This window comes from Crocodylus porosus, unplaced genomic scaffold, assembly GCF_001723895.1.
Source record: "Crocodylus porosus isolate Cpor-Errol unplaced genomic scaffold, CroPor_comp1, whole genome shotgun sequence".
In the NCBI taxonomy this organism is placed as follows: domain Eukaryota; kingdom Metazoa; phylum Chordata; order Crocodylia; family Crocodylidae; genus Crocodylus; species Crocodylus porosus.
The window spans coordinates 178,359,957-178,376,443 of record NW_017728906.1 but is presented as its reverse complement, the minus strand read 5'-3'; the positions used below and the strand labels follow the sequence as shown (position 1 = coordinate 178,376,443).

General features: G+C 42.4%; 1 protein-coding gene and 1 long non-coding RNA gene across 3 annotated transcripts in view; one reads left to right on the top strand and one right to left on the bottom strand.

Moving 5' to 3' along the window:
• Window positions 1–16,487, top strand: part of DYNC2H1 (dynein cytoplasmic 2 heavy chain 1) — a 427,915-nt gene that overhangs the window by 290,634 nt on the left and 120,794 nt on the right. The gene's annotated exons all lie outside the window — the stretch shown is intronic.
• Window positions 14,440–16,487, bottom strand: part of LOC109306729 — a 16,813-nt gene continuing 14,765 nt past the window's right edge. The window contains exons 2-4 of one of the 2 annotated variants that reach the window (XR_002100095.1): window positions 16,029–16,157; window positions 15,097–15,154; window positions 14,440–14,650 (exon numbers count right to left, since the gene is read on the bottom strand). This is a non-coding gene — a long non-coding RNA (uncharacterized LOC109306729). Of the gene's footprint in view, window positions 14,651–15,042; window positions 15,155–16,028; window positions 16,158–16,487 lie in introns of those variants that run through there. The other variant, XR_002100094.1, reaches the window with a different exon arrangement.

Here is a 16,487-nt window from a genome sequence, read left to right as displayed (position 1 = left end):
GCCAAGTACAAGAGGAAAATGACATCCCAGTATTTGCTTGAGAAGCATCTATGGATGCAAGCCAGCGTTTTGGTCGCTTTAGTAGCCGCAGCATCGCACTGCAGGCTCATGTTCATCTTGTGGTCAATGATGACCCCCAAGTCTCTTTCTTCCATAGTGCTAGCCAGAGTAGCACTGTCGAGCCTATAAGGATGCTGCAAGTTTTTCCTCCCAAGGTGGAGAACCTTACATTTTTCAGTGTTAAACACCATCAGGTTTTCGTCTGCCCATCAGGTGGGCGGTCCTGGGTGTCTTCCCTCATGTTTGGACAGATAGTCTTGTTTCTTTAGTGGGGCAGAAAGCATCACAGCCAGAGGGGCCCCTCTCTGTTGCATTTAAAGGGAATGGAAGAAGAGCAGAACAGTGTGTAGAATTTCTCTGATTCAGAGCAATGCCCATGAGAAATCTGCCCAGAATCTGAAGTCCTTGGCACAACACAGGGGACTTGAGATGTCTGCTTGTTCCCCTAAGCATTGTGGTAATATAACATTTGATACTTTTAGGACATTTAGGGCATTTAGATAGATGGAGGCAGAAATTTATGTTAGGTCATCACTTCTCCTATACCCCAGTTAATCATAAAACTGTCCCCTGGACTCTTAAAAAACAGCTTGTTCAAATAGAACCAGATTAATGTAATGGTTTTTCTTTGTAAAATCACTGGTTTTCCTGAGCAAAATGCATTTGATTCCTGTGCTATGATTATAAATCTTCTTTAACACTCAGAATTGTATAGACTGCTATAGATTGTGCAGCTTTCACGAGGCAGTCACTCAACAGTATTCCACAAGTATGTTCTTTTTATCAGTGTAATTAATTCCCTTAATCATCTGTGAATTTTTTGCAATAGTTATTTGCAAATGAGTGTACAGATTTTAGAAAAATAAGCTTCCATTCTTATCAATGGAAATCATGTAAGTGAACTCTATAAAGCAGGGCTTATCTACACTGAAACAAGATTTTTCCATTGTAACTACTTTTCTTTTAAGTTGTTACCAGATTTGTCCATCATTTTGAGGTGCACTCATTTATTAGGGGTACGTTTCTGGGGTCTCTGTAATTCTATCAGTGCAGTGCTTGTGTTACTTATGTTTCTGTATGGAGCTATATCTCTCCCTTCTGCAAGTCCTCACCCCCAGTGGAGCTATCTTGCAGGACTCCGTTTCAATGAGGCTGGGTTCCTCCAGATGCATGCATGCATGCATGCATGCATGCACGCACACACATATATTAATGTGACATACCTGACCCAGCCAGGTTGATCAGCATGTACAAGCTGACACCGTCAGCTTTTGTATTTTACCTGTTGAGAATAAGCCTCAGCTTAGCATGACTTTCAGATCTTACTGTAGTCTTTTGCTGGTGCCTTGATTTGGTCTGTTTTCTAAAACAGGAAATCCCAAGGACACATGGAACATAGTTAAGGGGGATTGATTACTTGGAGTGTTCATAAACTTTGTAGGGAGGACTTCCACCAGTCATCCTGGGAAAAGTATGACAGCATTTGTGGTCAGGGCTCCAATGGGCTGGATGTTGTGATGAACTCTTCACCATTGTTCAAATGTTGCCCATACCCCTTTGGACTCGGTCTCTTGTCTCAGCATTCCCTAACCCAGCAACTGAGTTTTAGTCAATCGAGTTTAAATAGGCCTCCCATACTGGGACCGATGGATGTACAGCCCAAGATGCCTATTACACTTTTCTTCTGCTTAGTTCTGGTTATGTGAGGTGTGTATGGAGACGGGTTGGGGGGAGAGGAGGTGAGGAAAAGTCCTTTGTAAGTCCAGCAAGCTGGGTGCCAGGGCTCCCTCAGGAACACAAAGCTGACAGGTAACAGTGGCATGAGGTGCATCATGGGTACACAATCATTTGTTTCTGTGGTAGAAACTCTAATGGAGGCCACATCTGTCTTGCTGTAAGTGGTAGATTTTCCTACTGTTCCTGCCATTTTTTGTTCAGCAGAAATTGCTTCAATACTTGCACACTTTGGGTTTCTACCAGTGTAACTACAGCTCCACCAATAGAAATGTAACACTTATGTGCCCTAAATGAACAGTCTTTCGATTTAGTCTGAGTCATTGTTTCCATACAGAGAAATTCTGTACCCTGCACTGACAGAACAAGGAGCAATGGTCTCAAGTTGCAGCAAGAGAAGTTTAGGTTAGATGTTAGGAAGAATTTTCTTACTTGGAGGGTAGTAAAACACTGGAACAGGTTACCCAGAGAGGTGGTGGACGCTCCATCATTGGAGGTTTTCAAAACTTGGCATACGAAGCTTTGGCTGGGATGATCCTGTTGGGGCCGGTCCTGCTTTGAGCAGGGGATTGGACTAGATGACCTCCTGAGGTCCCTTCCAGCCCTGACTTCCTATGATCCTATGAATTCTTCTACCATCGTATAATTAGCATCTTTTTCAAACTCCTGTTGGATTGTTGTGGATGAGACAGCTGCAAGGCAAGTAGTCAGGCCTATGCAGTAGTATGTGTGGATATATTTGACATGTTGCTGCCAGACAAGTGATCTGTGCAACTGAGCTGATTTGGTTGCAGTATTATGAACAGCTGCAGCTATGACTTCCTGCCTGCTCAAGAGCATGTGGTCCACACCATCTGGAAATTCCTAACCCCTAATTGTTTAGCAACTAATTGATAGCAATTTGGCACTGGCCGATCAATTGGCGGGGCTGTTGTGATGGAAACATGTACTCATATTAAGAAGGTGCTATTTTTGCATTTTTCAGGTTTGTTTATTTTCAGGGAGTTATTGGTGACTTTGTACACATGATGTTCCCGAGTTGTAATCAGTTGGGGAGAAACTTTATAGTCTTTTCAAACAGTCTGTTATGCCTCCTTTGTATGCTTTCATAAATTTTAAATATTGTATATCTTTAGCTTTTAGTGCATAGCCAGTATGTGTTTCTGGGTTAATAGGCATGGGCAGGCTCATTAACTCTGTGTAGAGTTTGTTGTTCCTAGCTCATGGATCCTTTTTAGGTAGCCATGAATGTTACAAACAGCAATACTTCAGGAGATGGACAAAGATTTAAAAAACATGATTGTTTTCGTTAAAGTTAAACCAGTACAAATAGGCCCCATCCAGAGAAGCATGGCTGTGTGGTAAGTGGCACCGCAAACACATCTGCAGCACCACGTACCTCACGTTTAGTTGTTCTCTGCACTGCAAGGGCGTACTGCCCATACGTGTGCTGCTCCACATTTTTTGGGGGGGGTTTTTTGACCCCTGGATATCTGGGGTGCGTACTGCTCAGAAGTGAAGCCAGGTCTCCTGGAGCCATGCTCTAGCTGCCAGCCAGGCTCTATGTGGCAGAATCACTGCTGCTGCAGCCCTTGGAAGCTCCCAGGGCCACAGGTAAGGTTGCTTGGCCAGCTCATCGCTGGCCCCAGCCTCCCCATCCCACCTGGGGTAACGTGCCGTGCATCAAAGCGTGCATGGTGTAGACATTCCCCAGGGACAAGTAGCAGGAGAGCAAGGTGCATCACCGCTACTTGTCCCCAGAAAACCAGACATCCATGCTTGTCTGGACGCAGCCATAGTGTCCAAAGTGCAACAATTAATCATTTCTTTCCCCTTATCTGCACAATTAAATTAAATAATGTGAGAGATTTTACTTAGGAGCTTAGAGGTGGAATGGTCCACTCGTTTAGGGATTAGGAAGAAACATTAGAAGGTAGCATGGTGGCAACCCCACATTTGATTTTGAGAGGTTAAAAGGGCTTGGTTTCCAAAGAAGCTGTTTTCCCTGCAAGGTTGAAGGGCTTGAGGCAGGGGGGACTTATGGGAAAACATCTACCACTAGAAGAAGTGCTGAGGTGATTGTAGAACTGAGGTTACTACTTGCATACACAAAATTGCAGCTGCTGTTTATAATGTGAGGTCTCTGTAATGAAGACAGCATGCAGCAGGTTTGATGGAGCACATTCCCCAACAACACAGTCTTCATGTTTGTTATATTCATGAATTGTTGCTAGTACGTCTCTAGCCCCTTTCAGACTCAACTAAGTTATTTTAGGACCCGTTTTCCAAGCTTCCCTAGGTCAAATAGAACCCTTTCTTAACCAGCTCTTTACTTAGTACAGTGTCCTGTTTTTTAGCTTTTCAGTCCTTTTCCTTTCTTTTTATCTCATTTTCTTGCTTCAGAATCACCCTCATTTCCACAAGATCCCTGAATAGCTGCTACTCAACTTCATTTTTTAAATTCTCACACTAACAGTGGTATCTGGACATTGTAGGTGGCAACCTGCAAGGCCAGGAAGGTGCAAGAAGTTATTGCTCAATGTATGTTTCCATGGAAACATAAATGAGGAAGGGTTTTAAGGTGTGTACCTCACCAAGCTTCCCCTCCCCCACAATATATATTTTAGCAAGGTTTTTTATATCAAAATCCAATCTTAGGGTTCCTTTTTCACTATAAAACCATTATTGATGAGGTTTTAAAATGTACTGCAAACCATATTTCAGCACACTGTGAAGAGACACCCTGGGTAGTCTCAGGGGCTGCATGCTAGTAGGCAACAGGGGGTGGGTATCCAAGTCCATTTGTATAGAGCCTTGATGAGGCTCTGGCAAAACGGAGTACAGGACTGTCTGGGACATCCGCTTGGATGGAATTAGCTATCCCTCTTACCCTCTTGTCAGCTTTGTCCAAGATAAAATACAGGGCCATGTTATCATGCCATGCCAAAATCCTACCCAGCACTTCATGGTATAACAGTGGCTAAAGTACTGCCAGGATGCAGCTTTTGCCTTTAACCTGCTTATAAGCTACTTCAAATCTTGAGTCTTCAGGGACAATTGCAAAGCCAACTATTTTTGGCCCTGAGAAACCTTTGTGATCATTTATTTGAAAATATAGTTTTTCTACTTGCATGCACAAACTTCCTGCACTTCGTCTATCCTCAGAGGGCAAGAAGACCCTCAATATCAGACTAGATGGAATTGGCACCCATTTGGAAACAGGCCTGTCATAGGGTTAGCTTGGAAAATATGTTGTGCACCTGGTCAGTATTTCTCCTGTAGCTTTCTGACTTGCTACCTAGTATGTAAGTGCAAAGGGGTAGAATCTGGCTACACATCAGCATTTAAACAGGGAGGTGGTATCTGGTCACCAAAGGTCATGCAGGTAAGCAGAGTGGCTGGTCAGGCCAAGACACAAAGCAGTGAGGAAAGGTAACTAGAGAAAACTCAGGCTGTTGTAGAGTTCAGACATGTCTACACAAATATTATTGCAATACAATTTACATGGATTATGCCTGATCTCAGAACAAATTATGAGTTGTTTTATGTGCACACAAATCTTATTACATTGATGAGTCTTGGTTTACATTGCTGTGTATTTTCCATGCAGACAGGCTGTTATGAACTGTAATGCTCTGAATTAGCATCCCTCTTTTATCTCTTGAGAGAGCCTCTTGTTGTTTAGTACAAATACAGTTGTTAGGCAGAATAACAGAATGGTAGATATTAAGGGACCTGACTCCATTCTTAGGGGAGGTCAATAGAGAATTTTATAATTGACTTCAAGGGGTGCAGCAATGGCCTCCAATACTCTACTCATAGGAGCAAAAACCTTTCCTTGAGATTCCAGGTAATTCCTCATGAGACAAACTCGTACATTGGCCTGCTTGCATCTAATACCAATATAAACTGTGTAAGAGTGGGGGGTTTTGAGCCACAGTGAAGGGAGCAAGGGCAGAAATTTCCTCAAGGGAAATCCTAGGAACAATCTAACTTGGAAAGGAAGTGTAGGATGAGTTTCAAGAACATCATTGTACAAAGGGTGTAAATTTGAGCAATGCCTTAGAGACTATATTTCAGTGAGGGCCTGATTGAAGCTCCAGCCTGTTCCTGTGTATTTTTATTTTAAAATATTTCTTCTTAACTCTGTATCTCTAAATGTTACTATGAAAGCTAAATCTGTTCCTATCTGTATATTTGTCTATACGTTATTCTGCTTTACGCTGACATATTAAACAGATTGCTAACCTCAAATCTTTGTTGGGATTTTAAAGAGGTTTTCTCCATTAGTCTGTGGTTCCCACACTTCTTGCCTCATCTTTCATTCTCTCTCTCTCTCTTTCTCTCTTCTAAATTAGCCTGAGCAAGGCTTCAGAAAATAAACTACCCTTGCCTTCCTGAGCTCAACAAATAAGTCTGAGAAGTGATTCAGAATGGAAGTTAGAACTAAAGTCCCCAGCCCCCTAAGCTAATCATCAGATGTGCTGACTCAAAGAACAAGTGGTATTTGAGTCTTAGCACTTATCCTTTGAAGTTTGGCCACTGCTAATAAATTGCAGGGAATGGAATTGCACGTTCCTTTTAAAGTTCCAGTTATGTTATAGACCTACTAAGCAGAACAGTGCCTCCATCTTACTTTTCTCACTCTGTGTTCATGGGAGAGTTATCCAGGGTCATTTGTACTCAGATCTAAATATCCAGTTTGGCCTAGGCGATGTGGGGGAAGCCACAATACTTCTATTTCCATACTTCTATTATTTCCTAACTTATATTGCATTCTTCCATGGATGTTGCTGGGAATCACTGTTCTTTGTGCTGAAGCTGTTGAGCTGATATTTTCCCAGCAAATTGTGGAAAAATGTTGTGTCCTTGTGGAAGCTTATGTAAACTGTGAAAAGGCATGGGAGAGGAAAGATCTATTTAAGCAAAAGGATGCAAAAGCAAATAGATATAAATTGCTCATTAATAAATATAGAGTGAAAGTTAGAGAGTGATTTCTAACCATCCGTACATAAAACAGTCTCCCAATAGAAACAGTGGAATCAAGAAACATTATTCATTTTAAGATGGAGCATGAGAAGGTTATCAGTAGTTCTACATAACTTGGTTGCCTAAATAGCAAGGAATGGTGTTCCAATCTGGAAGGGACTTTCTGAATCACTATGGGCCAGATCCAAATTGTATAACTGGAACACCTGAAGCTTATGTGCCTCTACACCAGATAATGTGATCTAGATTGTAGGAAAGTGACAGAGCTGCAGGAGAGCCACTTCCAAAGGGCCGTACAGAGCACCTAGAGGCTGAGTGGGGAAGTGCTTTGAGCTGGAGAATGCTAGTTACAGGGTTGTGTTTGAACCTTATTCATACTCAAAATGTATTTCTAGCTCAGGGTAGTGCATGAGGAACCTTCGTCGTCACCTTGATATCCAGAGTTTCCAGAGGGGAAGTGCATGCCCGACCAGGATACCTGGTTTGCACCAAGTGGATTGAATTCAGTCAAAAGCACTGGACTCATCTAATTTTGTTTTTGATATGTGCTCAGGTGAGAGGTTATTGCATATGTGAAGGGCAGGGAAAGAGAAACCATTAGATACAAGCTGGGGCTAAATCTGAAAAAAAGACACATCCTGAGAGAGGTAGCGGAAAGTGCAATTAAAATCTAGGATGAGGAAGTATGGTTAAAATTACAGTAATATTTTTATTTAATATTGCTAGTATTATTTTATTGTGTTTATAAATATTTGATACAAGTTATGATATGGTGTATTTAGAGATTACATCTGTATTTATTATTCTGCTTTTTGAGTAACTCACTTTCTCAACCATGATGCCATGATATCCTTTCAAGGAGGGCATGGGGTACCATCCAGTGTTAGCACTGTTAGGTGTGCAAACTTGATTCAGAAATTTTGAATAGGAATTCATAGTGTTAAAAACATTCTGACCAGTTGTGATCTCCCTCAGTTCTTTGCAACATTGCAAAGAATCAAGAAAGTTGCTCTATTATTTTTACATAGTCAAAAAGTGACGAAAAATTAGGAGGTGAATGTATTCTCCAAGGGGTGCCTTGAGTTTAAAAATGTTGATAACCACTGGAGTAACTGTTCACATATACATACTCACTTTTGGATACGTCTTATGAGCTGAGCCTTTAATCTGAGACTTTTTGCCTTAACATTATTTATAGAATGCTCTGCAGCCCTATCTTCCCTCATGGACCTGTGCTTAGGTGGTAAGGAAGGTACTTACTTCTGAAATCTTAGTTCCTTTCAGCTGCCTGGCAAAGTCTAGATTCAAGCACACTCATCTATCTCTAGCCTCCAATTAATATACACTTTGCAGCACATCACTATCTGCCGATTGATGGCCAACCAGCGTTTTTCTACCCACTGGGTACATATACACATGCACATGCAGTGGGAAAATTACTCTAGGGTAAACCCACCCTGGGCAGGCATCGACAAATGCAGGGTTTCAGGAGTAGATTTGCTGTTTCTGGCAGCACCCTGCTTCTGCCCCCTCTGGCCCCGCACTAGCCTCCTGCAACAATCAGGGGAAGCTCCAGGCTCCCTCTGTGTACTAGCCCAGGGGCTGGTAGGGAGCACAGGGCCGGGAGACAGCTGTCTCCTAGTGGGGGCTGAGAGATTGCTCTTTGCTTTTTACAGCTGCCTGCTTGAAGGGTAGGCTTCGGTGGCAGAGCCCAGGTGGGAACAATGTCCCCCTGCCCAGCAGCAGGGAGCTCCTGGCCCTGGCTCCCCAATCAGTTTCCCTGCCCAGCTGGGGGCTCACTGCTAGCTGTCTCACCAGTGGGCCTACTCCTCCCAGAGGACCTGACTGGGACCTGCCCCTGCCCTGAAGCTCTTTCCAAGCCCCATGCCTCATTTGCCCAATCGAGGCTGGGGCTTGGAAATAGCTGCAGGGCTGGGATCTGTGCCTGACTGGGACAGTTCCTGGCTAGCCCCAGCCTGCACAGCAAAGTCTGCCCTTGCACTCCAGAGCTGGCTGGGGACTGCCTGAAATGGGACAGTCCCCAGCCACCTCCAGGCCACACATACAGACTTCCCTATGCAGCCTGGGGCTAGCCAGGAACTGTCCTGGTCAGGGTCAGGTCACAGCCAACTCCAGGCTGGGTGGGGAACTCTCTCCATGCAAGCAGCTCCCAGCTCCTGCTCCACAATCACAATTATGCAGCAGGGTCTGGAGGCTTGTTCCCACCCTCAGCTCTGTGATTCCAGAGTAGGGAACTGGGAGCTTGTTCCCAGCCCCAGCTCTGTGTCCTGGCTTTCTGACTACTCCTCCATGATGCTTATCCATGTGGGCACCAATACTGTTAGGGGAGACGCTGAGGAGATCAAAAGTGACTACAGGCTCTGGATGTCAGGTTGGAAGGCACTGGGGCTCAGGTTGTGTTCTCTTTGATGCCTCTGGTCAAGAGAAAGAGCTGTGGTCAATAAGTGGCTGTGCACATGGTGTCACCAGCAGGGCTTTGGCTTCTTTCACCATGAGATGTTTTTTCCAAGAGGAAGGATTGCTGGGAAGAGATGTTAGCTACCTGACTAAGAGAAAGAAGAGCATCTTTGCAAACAGGCTTGCTAACCTAAGTGAGGAGGACTTTATACTAAGTTCACTGAGGGATGGTGACCAAAGCCTTGAGGTAAGTGGGGAAGTGAGTGACCTGAAGGAAGAGCAAGCACAAGGGGACATCAAAGAGAGGTGTTTTCATCCTTCTGAGAAATCAGGGCAATCAACTAGTTACCTTAGATACCTGTACATGAATACACAGACCCTGGGAAACAAGCACAAAAAATTAGAAGTCCTACCACAGTCAAAAAACTATGACATGATTGAGGTAACAGACTTGGTGGGATAGCTCGCATGACTGGAGCACTGTCAGGGACTGATATAAACTGTTTAGGAAGGACAGGCAGGTGAGAAGAGGAGAAGGAGTAGCACTTTATGTAAAAGAGCCATATGATTGCTCAGAGCTCCAGTGTGAAACTGAAGATAGGCCTGCTAAAAGTCTCTGAGTTAGGGTCAGATGGCAGAACAGCAAGGCTGATGTTGTGGTGGGTGTCTGCTATAGACCACCAGAACAGGAGGAAGTGGTGGATGAGGCTTTCTTCAAACACCTAGCAGAAGTTTCCCAGTCACAGGCCCTGGTTCTCATAGGGGACTTAAATTACCTTGACATGTGCTGGGAGAGCAATGCAGCAGTGCACAGGCAATCCAGGAAACTTTTGGAGAGTGTTGAGGACAACTTCTTCAACTTCCGCAAGTGCTGCAGTGGCTGTCTAAGAGCTGTTCTTGACCTGTTGCTCACAAACAGGGAAGAATGAGTGGGGAATGTAGTAGTGTATGGCAAGTTGGGCAACAGTGACCATGAGATGATGGAGGATAATTCAGGATCCTGAGTATAGGAAGGATGGACAGCAGCAGAGTAAGGACTTCAGAAAAGCAGACTTTGACTCATGGGACTCATTAGCAGGAACCCCCTGGGAATCCAGTCTGAAGAGGAGAGCAGTCCAGGTGAGCTGGTTGTACTTTAAAGAAGCCTTAATGAGAGTGCAGGAACAAACCATCCTGATGTGCAGGAAGACTAGCAAGTATGGCAGGAGACCAGCTTAGCTTAGCAGGGAACTCTTCAGTAAACTAAGTCACAAAAAGGAAGCTTATAAGAAGTGGAAACTTGCGCAAAAAAAAAAAGGGTGGCGTATAAGAGCATTGTTTGGGCATGCAAGGATGAAGGCAGGAAGGCCAAGTGCAAGTAGAGTTGCAGCTAGCAAGGAATGTGAAGGGTAACAAGAAGGGTCTCTACAAGTATGTTAGTAACAAGAGGAGGATCAAGGAAAGTGTGGGTCCATTACAGAATGGAGGTGGCAACCTTGTAACAGAGGATGCAGAAAATGTTGAAGTGCTCAATGCCTTTTTCACCTCAGTTCTAACAAGCAAGGTCAGCTACCAAGACTGCTGCACTGGGCAGCACAGTTGGGAGAGGAGGTGAGTAGCCAACAGTGATGAGAAAACAGGCTAGGAAGTATTTAAAAAAACTGGACATACACAACTCAATGGGGCCAGGAGGGATGGACCTGAGGTTGCTGAGGGAGTTGGCTGATGAGACTGGCCATCATCTTTGAAGACTCATGGCAATTGGGAGAGGTCCCAGATGATTGGAAATGGGCAAACATAGTGCCCGTATTTAAGAAGGGGAAAAAGGAGGATCCAGGGAACTACACACCAGTCAACCTGACCTCAGTCCCTGGAAAAATAATGGAGCAGACCCTCAAGGAATCCATTTTTAAGCACTTGGAGGGGAAGAAGGTGATTAGGAACTGTCAGCAGGATTCACCAAGGGCAAGTCCTGTCTTACCAATGTGAATACCTTTTATGATGATGTGACTGGCTTTTTGGACCTGGGGAGACCAGTGGATGTGATGTATCTTGATTTAAGCAAGGCTTTTGGTATGGTCTCCCACAACATTCTCTCAGGCAAGCTAAGGAAGTATGGCCTGGATGAATGGACTGTAAAGTGGATAGAAAACTGGCTGGAGCATCAGGCTCAGAGAGTAGTCATCAATGATTCAGTATCTAGTTGGCAGCCAGTATCAAGTGGAGTGCCCCAGAGCTTGGTCCTGGGGCCGTTTTTTTCAGTGTCTTCATCAGTGACCTAGAAGATGGCATAGAGTGCACCCTCAGCAAGTTTGCAGACGACATCAAGCTGGGGGGAGTAGTAGATACTCTGGAGGGTAGGGCTAGGATTCAGAGTGACCTAGACAAATTGGAGGATTAGGCCAAAAGAAATCTCATGAGGTTCAACGAGGACAAGTGTAAGGTCCTGCATTTCGGACAAAACAGTCCCAGGCACTGGTACAGGCTGGGGGGCTGACTGGCTGGGCAGAAGCTCAGCAGAAAAGGACCTGGGAGTTACAGTGGACAATAAGCTGAATATGACCCAGCAGTGTGCCCTTGTTGCCAAGAAGGCTAACAGCAAACCGGGCTACATTGGTAGAAGTATTGCCAGCAGGTCAGGGGAAGTCATTATTTCCCTCTATCCTGCACTGTTGAGGACATTGTATTCAGTTTTGACTCCCCCGCTACAGAAAGGATGCGAAAATATTGGAGAGACTCTAGTGAAGGGCAATAAAAATGGTTCAGGGGTTGGGCCACATGACTTATAAGGACAGGCTGATGGAACTGGGCTTATTTAGTCTAGAGAAGAGAAGACTGAGAGGGGATTTAATAGCAGCCTTCAACTACCTGACGGCTGGTTCCAAAGAGGATGGAGCTAGACTGTTTTCAGTGGTGGCAGACGACAGAATAAGGAGCAATGGTCTCAAGTTGCAGCAAGGGAAGTTGAGGTTAGATATTAGGAAGAATGTTCTCACTAGGAGGTTGCTTTTGCACTGGAACAGGTTACCCAGAGAGGTAGTGGAATCTCCATCTCTGGAGGTTTTTAAACCTGGCTAGAGAAAATTTTGGCTGGGATGATCTAGTTGGGGATGGTCCTGCTTTGAGCAGGGGGTCAGACTAGATAACTGCCTGAGGTCCCTAAATGGACAATTGGCGTGACCCAGTATGGTACTTCTGCTCTTGTGTTCTTAGGTTTGTGTTGTCCAAAACTGCTTTCATTTCAAGACAAGAAAGCTCTTGCCATTTGCATATGATGAAACCCTTCTGGAGGTACCTACTTCTGTTAATTTCTGCAGCCAAACTGCTTAGAGACACAGTGGATTTTGGCTTCCTTTATTGTTGTCTTTCACAGTTTTCCTAGAATCAGTATCTTCAAGGTGGTCCTTTGGAGCTTAATTCATACTTTCCCAAAGCATTTCACAATTGCATGAGACTCTGGAGCAGACACCATGTTTGGTTAGACAGTTTTCATGTTGCTGTTTACTTAGCATATGGGTGATCAGCCCCTGGTCCACAGGCCAGATCCAGCCCCCAGTGCCATGTCATCTGGCCTATAGGGCTCCCCATTTGTCTGGAAATCTGGCAGCAGGGGAGCAGTAATGCTCTTGAAGTAGCACCACTTCCCTTCCACTTAAAGACTCAGTCCCAGCACACAGAGAAATCAGATAGGGCCCCACAGTGCCTGATTCTTGTATGTGGGACTTGATGATCCAGGTTACCAACTAACCGTACACCACTCATCTGGCTGCAAGACCAAAAGCTTGGTCATCACTGACCTAGAGGACTGAGACCCAGCTCTAGTATGTGACAAAAGCTTTGGAGTCACCTGCAAGTTGGTAAGTGTATGTGGACGGGCACGCAACTGAGAAAAGGGAAGTTATTTACCAGAAATTGGAGTTATTCAAAATGTACTGTTCATATACACATTTGTATCCATACCTACTTCCTCTTTCCCTCAAAGTCAAATACAGCGTAGGCTGAGAGGACATTGAGGAGCAAGCAGGAAGTGCCCAACATCTCTTATTTCCCCTTACCAGTATGGGAAGTGAGGCCAGAGCACACTTTACAGGTATTTCTAAAGCAAAAAGTTTTCAGGTAAAAATTCAAAATATTCAACAGATGCACAAGTGAGAATGTATGGAAAATTCACATTAAAGAACGCTGCTTACTGGTGCATAACTCCCTCTTTGCCTTGGTTCATGGTGTATATGCTGTCCTAAATTATAACATGCTTATGAATTGGGGCCTGTGTGTATTGAAAGCTTCTTAAACTAATTAGATTGTGGTGTAGATCCAAACTCTTTTAAGCTGTACATTATTGCCAACATACCATTTTAATACACAGCAGTCATTGGAGTAACAAGCTTGATCTATTTGCTTAGTTCAGATATTTGTTTTATTTTAGTACTTTATCCTTTGAAAGCTATATTATGCTGCCTTTCTTTTACTGCAGATGTGGTTGTTCTAATTAATAGTAATTAAAACCAATGATTAATGATCTATTTTGCACAGTAAACATCATTTTATAACAGAATCTTGCAAGTGTACTGCAGTGAACAAAGGAAGAGGTTCAGAAATACTTCTGCCACATTTAATATTCAACCACTTAGCCATTAGACCAAATATAATGTTAGTTTCAAATAGCTGGAGTTGAAAAGATGTAACAATTACATTATTTAACTACAACAAAATACTTCATGTTGTCAATATTACATATTCACAAAACTGTCACGTATGTGTACAGCTTTCTAATGTACATATGCAGAACTTAACTGAATTGCTGATTTAAAAGAGAACTTGACTAAATGTTTTTACATCATTGCACTTCGTATGAGACAACCATCCAAAAACAAATTATAGAACCAAGAATTATAGTTGGAATGAATTATAGCTAGAAGGCACAAAAGTACATTCATGGACTTTATTGCCTGTCAGTGTATTTCTGTGTGTTCAGCAAGAGAATGAGTAACATTTGTGGCAAACACACTGTAATCAAAAGATTATAATCAGAAAAAGGTAATTGGCTGTGTTTAAACAAGAATCTTTTCTGTAATATAAAATAAGCTAGAGATTCCAAAGCTTTGTTTAAGGGGCTTTTCTGTTAGAAATGTAGAAAATAGTTTAAGGTTTCCATAACAGAAATAAGAATAACAAAGACATTTTAAGTGTTCTAGATGGCAAACTAGGATAATTTTGGAATCTCTGTAAAGATGGAATTACAAAGAACAACCCAATATGAAGGTTCTAAGGAAACAAAAATATTTATTCTTCTTTGGGTACATTATTGCAAAGTGAAAAGGCAGTATGAGAATATTTGAAGGCACATTTTCAAACTTGTACTTTTTCACAGAAATATAGTCAAGCAGTTTATTTGGAGTAGTCTAAGCAAGAGATGAGACCCCAAGTGTTATCCTTCTCAAAGACAGATTGCATGTCTTCATCAAAACCCCTGGTGAAAAACAATTTGCAGATAAGGAACATAATTTTTTTAATTGTCTGTGACTTTTACCTATTAACAGCTATTTTAGAAATTTTGAATTAGTATCATTGTAATTGACTAAAAGTGATAATGTAGCCAAAAGCAGTGAGTTTATCATTTCTATTCTCTGGACCCTACAGTTATCTAGGGCAACACATTGTGTTGCCTTTTTTTATGAAACATAAAAGTAAACATTTTTTGAGATATTTGTAAAAATAAAACATTAACATAACCACAAATCATTTTTTCATTAAAATTTAATACTTTTTTTCATCTAATTTAAACTACGGTTTGAAGCCCTAGTTTTTTAATATATTCCTCTGAAGTTTTTTTTTTTTGTCATATTACACATTTAAACAAGAATGGTGATGGCAAATAATATCAAAGTTAAAATAACATTTCCATGCACTACTAACCAATGGTACCTCATGCTCTCAAGGAAGCTGATAAATTAGATGCTCTTCTTTGGTTCAGCTGCAGTAAATGAAAATAATTTATCAGGGAAACAAAAGAAAATGAAACACTGCATCATCACACATTTTTCAAGATTAGAAAATCAATCAAAAACTACAGAAACAGCTTGACTTAAAGTGTGCAATTCTGGATGCTTAACAATTAAATAGTCCAATCATTCTGGAAGATTAATGTATTTTTTTAGTCCCAACTTTTATTATTTTTTAAGTAAACCAAAATAAAAGTCATAATGTGGTTTTTAAAAATAAGGAATTAACTCTGTACCATAGTACAACCTGAAGTCACTATGAATACTGCGTTCAACTAAATCATTACCTTATGTACCATGTAAGAGTCATATTGTATTTCCATAAAAGAAGGTAAATTGTAAAAATATGTTTAAGGCTGTAATAACAACTGTGTTAGAAGTACAGATTCCTGCATGTATGGTGTGAAATCTTTTCCGTATGGCAGTTTGTGGAGCTTTTCCAAAAACTGAAGTGGGGTAAGATTTCACCTTTCATATTTACAAACACAGAGGAACCAAAATGGAATATTTCAGAATGTCATTACCATATTTCCTCAAATACACATCAAGCACCTTCCCCTTGCAAATGCTCACCCCCCTCCCTTCCTCCCCTCCCACAATTGGGGTGCATGTTTTAAGCGAGGAAGCTTTCTTTTCCACTGGAAATGAAGCAAGCCTAAAAACAGCGGGCACGCCAAGTGGCTACCAAGATGGTGAAATCCTGTTAACCCTCTCACAACCATAGCCATTGGCTGAGCACTGTAACTTTTACCTGAAGCAGCAAGTGAGCTACTAATAGTATCTTGGTGAGGCTTGTGATTTGGAAAAACACTTTATTTACAGGAATTTATAAAAAGAACTACTAACAGTAAATAATTAACAGTTTTGCTAATGCCTTTGCAAGGCTCTGTGCATTAAGTTTGTGCGACAAGTAGTAAGTCCCTCTGGAAACAGTCTTTCCAGGAAGTATAGCTGCTCAAGGAGCTTCTAGGCTGCCTTAAATACAAAAGGAAAGCATAAAGAGAATGGAGAAATGGGTAGGTCACCAAGAAAGTATACCAAGAGCTAGCAAGAACTTGCGGGGACAAAATCAAGATGGCAAAGGGAAAAAGTAGCTTTATCTGGTGAGGGACTTTAAAGATGACAAAAAAAAAAGGTTCAGTAACTATGTTAGACAGAAAAGATGGAACTAGGAACCTGTGGGTCCACTGTTTAATAACTCTTAATAGAAGATGCAAAGAAGGAGGAGCTGTTCAACAGTTACTTAGTCTTCATAGTTTCATAGTTAGTAGGGTCGGAAGGGACCTGAGCAGATCATCAAGTCCG